We start from the raw sequence: 7,116 nt of genomic DNA, 5'->3' as shown, positions 1-7,116 counted from the left end.
TTTAGCTGATGTCTAAAATGTTTCACTTGTTTGAATAATTGGAAAGGTGGTGATTTCTAACATATTGTTAATATAGGTATTTTGTTTTAATATTTATTTATTTATTTGGCTGCACCAGGTCTTACTTGTGGCAAATGGGATCTAGTTCCCTTCCAGGAATTGAACCCAGGCCCGCTGCACTGGAAGCTCAGAGTCTTAGCCACTGGACCACAAGGGAGGTCCCAAATATAGGTATTTTAAAACAGACTATCACAATATTCTCTTTAAAAGATCCACTTGAATCTAAAATCCAAGCAACATGATGCCCCCTGTCATCCACTTAAAAATATATAAACAGATTCTCTAACAGTCAGAAATTTCACAATCATTCCCCTTTCTCCATAAGCTCATATTTTTTTTAAAAAAATTGTTTAATTGAAGTATGGTATGTGTGGGGATTACACTAAAGTCTTTACAGGGATTCACTAATTCTTATGATGACCTGATGAAGTAGACACTATAATTATCCCCATTTACATCCATTAATTTTTTTTTTTATTAAGCTAAGGTCCTCCGGTCTTTGGGCTTCCCAGGTGGCGCTAGTGGTAAAGAACCTGCCTTCCAATGCAGGAAACAAGAGACTCAGGTTCAATCCCTGGGTCAGGAAGATCCCCTGGAGGAGGGCATGGCAACCCACTCCAGTATTCTTGCCTGGAGAACCGAATGGACAGAGGAGTCTGGTGGGTTACAGTTCAAAGGGTTGCAAAGAATCGAACACAACTGAAGTGACTTGGCATGCACTATGGTCTTTATTGTTTGCAACTGGAAGTGGAAGAGGAGGGGATACAGCACCTCTGTCTCCTGCAATGAATGGCTCCACACACCCAGTCATTGCCCTCGAAAAGTTAGATCCATTTTTTTACCTCATTTTGCAAATGAGAAAACTGACACTTAAAAAGGTTACAAAGCCTTATGCAGTGTCACAAGAAATTCTGTCCAAGAGTTCTGCCCAATGTCATAAGCAGTTCAATATCCAACTCTGCTGTTAGGAAGCAGCCGAGCAAGGATTCTTGGTAGTTCTAGAATCTACTCTCATGACCATTAATGTACATTCAGGCCTTGAAAGTCTGTTGATTCCATCTCCCAAATAGCTCAGGTTGACCCTGGCTCAGGCAGTCATCACCTCCCCTCTGGGGCAGGCTCTCAACTAGCATTGCCTTCTCCGATGCATTTGCTCTTCTATAGCCAGAATGATTTTTCTGAAGTGCCTCTGTGAGCACATCACTCCCTTGTTACCTCTTAGCAGATTTTCCAATCCCTGGCCTCTCTAGGCAGGCAGTTAAGCTTCCTGGATCTCCTCTGGGAATGGCTGATGCTGTCCCAGTCATCCTGAGAGCCTCTCAACACTTCAGACTACAGGCCTCGGCCCATGTGCTTCACTTGCTTAGATTACTCTTCTCTTACTCCCCCCGTGTCACCCTTTTCACCTGGCTAACTCTTACTCATTTGAGATGTCTCTGCTCAGAGGTCACTTTTTTTAATTTACACTTTTAAAAATTATTCATTTAGGCTGTGCATGGGTTTTCTCTAGTTGCACAAGCAGATGGTATTCTTCATTGTGGTGCAAGGGCTTCTCATTGTGGTAGCCTCTCTTGTTGCAGAGCAATCTTTCCAGACCAGGGATCGAACCTGGGTCCCATGCATTGGTGGGCAGATTCTTATCCATTGTATTATCAGGGAAGTCCCAAGAGGTCATATTTTTCTAATTGCTTTCCTTTGCCATCTAAGTAGAGTTGATGCTCCTCCAGTAAACAACCACAGTTCACTGTACTTTGGTTATTTTAAACCTCTCCACTACACTAAGAGGAAGGGCCTATTTGGGTCACTATCACATCCTCAAAGCCTAGCATGGTCCATTATAAAAGCCATACCTGATCCATTATTGTCCCTTGAAAAAGACAAAGAATTAATGAATATTGGTGCCACTACTAAGTAGCTATTTGAATGATTACTTTCATTCATTGAGCTTCCATTTTGAAATCTGTAAAATGGGGACAAAAAATACAGGCAAAGCACATATTGTTGACCTCTTTTTTCTGCCTCAAGTCCTAAGAAAAGGGAAAAGTTAAAGTGTTAGTCACTCAGTTGTGTCCGACTTTTTTGCTACCCTACGGACTGTAGTCCACCAGGCTCCATGGAATTTTCCAGGTAAGAATACTGGAGTGGGTTGCCATTTCCTTCTCCAGATCTCCAGGGGATCTTCCCAATCCAGGGATTGAACCTGGGTCTCTTGCATTGAAGACAGATTCTTTACTGCCTAAGCTACCAGGAAAGTCCTAAGAAATGACTCCTCAAATTAAATTAAATTATATTAAATTGGAGAAATAATCAAGAAGCTTAAATGACATAATATATATGAAAGTTTCTAGTACTTCTGGAAGCAGTACATAAAATTGTTAAAAATAATTAACTCTAGGAAGGAGAATCACAGACTGGGGGCCAAGGAGAGAGAGCCTAGTTTCAGTATCCTCTTCAGAACCCTTGGACACGTACTATTCAAAATAACAAGTAAATTTAAAAGGGGAAATGTTCCTGGCACACATTAGGCATTCAGCAAAGGGGAGTTTCCCTCACAGGTGACAAGACCAATACCACTGGTTCACACCAACACCAGGACTGGAACACAAGACTACAAGTCTTTGTAGTGTCTCCATTAGGCAGGCTGCTGCTGCTGCTGCTGCTGTTTAAGCACTAAGTCATGTCTGACTCTTTGTGACCCCACTGACTGTAGCAGGATAGTTTTAGACAAAATGGCGGCCCAGCGAGTAACACCCTCAGCTGACTCCTGTTTCCTGTGCTTATCATGGGTGTATCTGTATCAGAAGGTGATTTGCTGGGCTGTCTGTCACATAATTGTGTATATGTGTACTGTCGAAGGGACAAGTTTGCCTTTGATCTTGTTATTTATCAACAAGAATAAACACATTTCTTCTCAGCACATCTGGAATGTGCCCTACATTCAAGATGAACACTGCACAAATAATACAAGTGTCTTACAAACATTGTCTGTTGTCTGTTTGGGTGTGGGCATGACAGGCTGGTTCAAAGCTGGACTTTTGAGAAAAATTATAAAAACTTTGCTTTTAACTGTGCTTCAATTTTTAATAACTTTGTGATCTTAGGTAAGTTACTCAACCTCTCAGAGACTTTTTTCATGCAAAATGGCTATAATAATACCACGGATTAAATGAGACTATGTTTATAAAGCATCCAGAAAATAGTAGGCACTAAGTAATATAAATTATTATGATTCTTTTAAAATTTTTATTTATTATTATTTTAAATTTTATTTGGCTGCATTGGGTCTTAGTTGCGACATGTGGGATCTATTCCCTGACTGGGGATTGAACCTGGGCCCCCTGCATTGGAAGTGCAGAGTTTTAGCCACTGGACCACCAGGGAAGTCCCTATTGTGATTCTTTGATCTTAAAAATCAGCTTTGGTCAACTTCGCTTTGGCAAACTGGAAAAAAAATGGTGTTAGATACATTTTGATTGACAAATAAAATAACAAGCCAGGTTAGTCTTCCTTTAACTAAGGAGGCCAAAAATCAGTTTCAGAAACTTAAGCTTTGACTATTGCTTATCAGGCAGGCCATGACATTTCTGAGATTGCAAGGGCTCTGCTGATTCTGTTTTGTCATGAAACTGGTCACATGTCACCCAGTCCACCACTCAAGGCAGTGCCAGAATTGCCTCCCAGGAAGGCAGCTCTGCTAGGAGGGTATCAGTTGTAGGAATCCTCACTCCAGCACATGACATTTTCCGTGGACCTGTATCCTCACTCATCCTGTTGCTCATCTTGTTACTCCCCCTGACTCCACCCCACCCTAAGTGGTCTCACCCCAGACCTCACTCTAGAGAAAGAAGGCAGAATAGTCTTCCACCAAAATAAATAAGGCTTCCCAGGTGGCACTAGAGGTAAAGAACTCATCTGCCAATGCAGGAGATGCAACAGATGCAGGTTTGATCCCTGGGTCAGGAAGATGCCCTGAAGAAGGAAATGGCAACCCACTCCAGTATTCTTGCCTGGAGAATCCCAAGCACAGGGTTGCAAAGAGTTGGACACAACTGAAGTGACTTGGCACAAAGCAGATATTGAATGGAAAAGTTTTCTCACTATAGAGGTTTCAATCACTCAGAGATTTCTGTCTTTGAGTTGCCAGGGTGTGAGCTGAAATGAGTGGATTTAGGGACTTGGGTTTGGAAGCCTCTGGTCTTATGAAGGAGTCTGTCACAAAGCAGGAGCCTGGATTTCAGAGCCCAGCTGGGACACACATGTTGTTTGCATCTATAACCACATGAAAGGTGATGAACAACTCAAGCGAGTTTTGCCAACAAATAGAAACATTTACCACGCAGCAGTTATAACAGCCAAAATATTAAGAAAAAGTTAGAAATTAATGAGTACATTCACAAGACTATTCTAGATTAGTTGATCTCATCAGAATTCTTTGACTTGGAATTCTGGCCCAGGAAATCTGGATTTTTAGAACACATCATTACATTAAGAATATCTTTTTTAAAACAATGCTGATGAAAGATGGCTGATTGAACAAATGCATTCCCCCTCATTAAAACAGATATAAAGGGATTTTTAAAAATTAAAAAGAGGAGGAAATCACTATAGCAACAAAATGTTAGAAGCTGAAAGATGAGAGAATTGGTTTCTGAGTCAGCAAATTGAGAAAGCTAAATCCTAAACTAGTAGAGAAGAAAACCAAGAAGCAACTCAATTCCCAGGATTGGCCCACCCCAAAGTCTCTTTCCCAAATGCAACTTAGTCAACTGCCTCTCTTCAAAACAGCAGAAGACTTGAGGTTTTCCCCTGCAGAGAATAAGGGTCTCTAAGCCAGAATTTAGGGCAGTCGGCATAATTAAGATTGGAATATACTATACTGAAAGCACAGACATTGGAAAAAAAGTTTGTATAATGAAGTGTAATAATTCCCCAGTTCATATTCAACTCTCAGAACACTGGCAGCAAAGTATAGCTAAGCTGCGTAAGCAAGAAAGTAGATGTTTCCTCCCTGAAAAACTTAGAGCGAGAAAAAGGACCTAAGGGCAATGACATTTTCCCTTACATAAATGGCCCCTGCAGAACCCTCTAGAGTAAAGGCTGAATTTGACAAGATTATCCATGGTACAATTTCCCATTAGCTTTATAGTATGAGTGAAGGGTAAGGATTATCAGATATCTGAAGAAAGCAAGCCTCTACCAAAGAATATGGAGTCACAACACACAAAGTGAAAAAAATCACCTAGAAAGGAAACAGACTTCAGAGAAATAAGAGCTCCTCTTACCTAAAAGCTATTATTAGCATTTTTAGAGAAATAATCACCATGGTGTGATCACTCACCTACAGCCAGACATCCTGGAATGTGAAGTCAAGTGGGCCTTAGAAAGCATCACTATGAACAAAGCTAAGTAGAGGTGATGGAATTCCAGTTGAGCTATTTCAAATCCTGAAAGATGATGCTGTGAAAGTGCTGCACTCAATGTGCCAGCAAATTTGGAAAACTCAGCAGTGGCCACAGGACTGGAAAAGGTCAGTTTTCATTCCAATCCCTAAGAAAGGCAATGCCAAAGAATGCTCAAACTACTGCACAATTGCACTCATCTCACATGCTAGTAAAGTAATGCTCAAAATTCTCCAAGCCAGGCTTCAGCAATACATGAACCATGAACTTCCTGATGTTCAAGCTGGTTTTAGAAAAGGCAGAGGAACCAGAGATCAAATTGCCAACATCCGCTGGATCATGGAAAAAGCAAGAGAGTTCCAGAAAAACATCTATTTCTGCTTTATTGATTATGCCAAAGCCTTTGACTGTATGGATCACAATAAACTGTGGAAAATTCTGAAAGAGATGGGAATACCAGACCACCTGACCTGCTTCTTGGGAAACCTATATGCAGGTCAGGAAGCAACAGTTAGAACTGGGCATGGAACAACAGACAGGTTCCAAACAGGGAAAGGAGTACGTCAAGACTGTATATTGTCACCCTGCTTATTTAACTTACATGCAGAGTACATCATGAGAAACCCTGGGCTGGAAGAAGCACAAGCTGGAATCAAGATTGCCATGAGAAATATCAATAACCTCAGATATGCAGATGACACCACCCTTATGGCAGAAAGTGAAGAGGAACTAAAGAGCCTCTTGATGAAAGTGAAAGAGGAGAGTGAAAAAGTTGGCTCACGAAGATCATGGCATCCGGTCCCACCATTTCATGGCAAATAGATGGGGAAACAGTGGAAACAGAGTCAGACTTTATTTTGGGGGGCTCCAAAATCACTGCAGATGGTGATTGCAGCCATGAAATTAAAAGACGCTTACTCCTTGGAAGGAAAGTTATGACCAACCTAGATAGCATATTCAAAAGCAGAGACGTTACTTTGCCAACGAAGGTCCATCTAGTCAAGGCTATGGTTTTTCCAGTGGTCATGTATGGATGTGAGAGTTGGACTGTGAAGAAAGCTGAGCACCAAAGAATTGATGCTTTTGAACTGTGGTGTTGGAGAAGAGTCTTGAGAGTCCCTTGGACTGCAAGGAGATCCAACCAGTCCATTCTAAAGGAAATCAGTCCTGGGTGTTCATTGGAAGGACTGATGCTAAAGCTGAAACTCCAGTACTTTGGCCACCTCATGCGAAGAGTTGACTCATTGGAAAAGACTCTGATGCTGGGAGGGATTGGGGGCAGGAGGAGAAGGGGACGACAGAGGATGAGATGGCTGGATGGCATCACTGACTCTATGGACATGAGTTTGGGTAAACTCTGGGAGTTGGTGATGGACAGGGAGGCCTGGTGTGCGGTGATTCACGGGGTCACAAAGAGTTGGACATGACTGAGCGACTGAACTGAACTGAACTTAGAGAAATAAAAAGAATTATATAGATATGATGCTTAAAAAGAAAGAAAAGAATCTTATGAGAACAAAAAAGAACTCCTGGTGGTCCATGGTTAAGAATCCGCCTTCCAATGCAGGGGACATTGGTTTGATCCCTGGTCAAGGAGCTAGGATCCCACATGCATGGAGCAACTAAGCCTGTCACCACAACTAGACAAAGCCAGAGC

This window comes from Bos mutus, chromosome 1, assembly GCF_027580195.1.
Source record: "Bos mutus isolate GX-2022 chromosome 1, NWIPB_WYAK_1.1, whole genome shotgun sequence".
NCBI lineage: Eukaryota > Metazoa > Chordata > Mammalia > Artiodactyla > Bovidae > Bos > Bos mutus.
Note: the sequence above shows the minus strand (reverse complement) of the source record.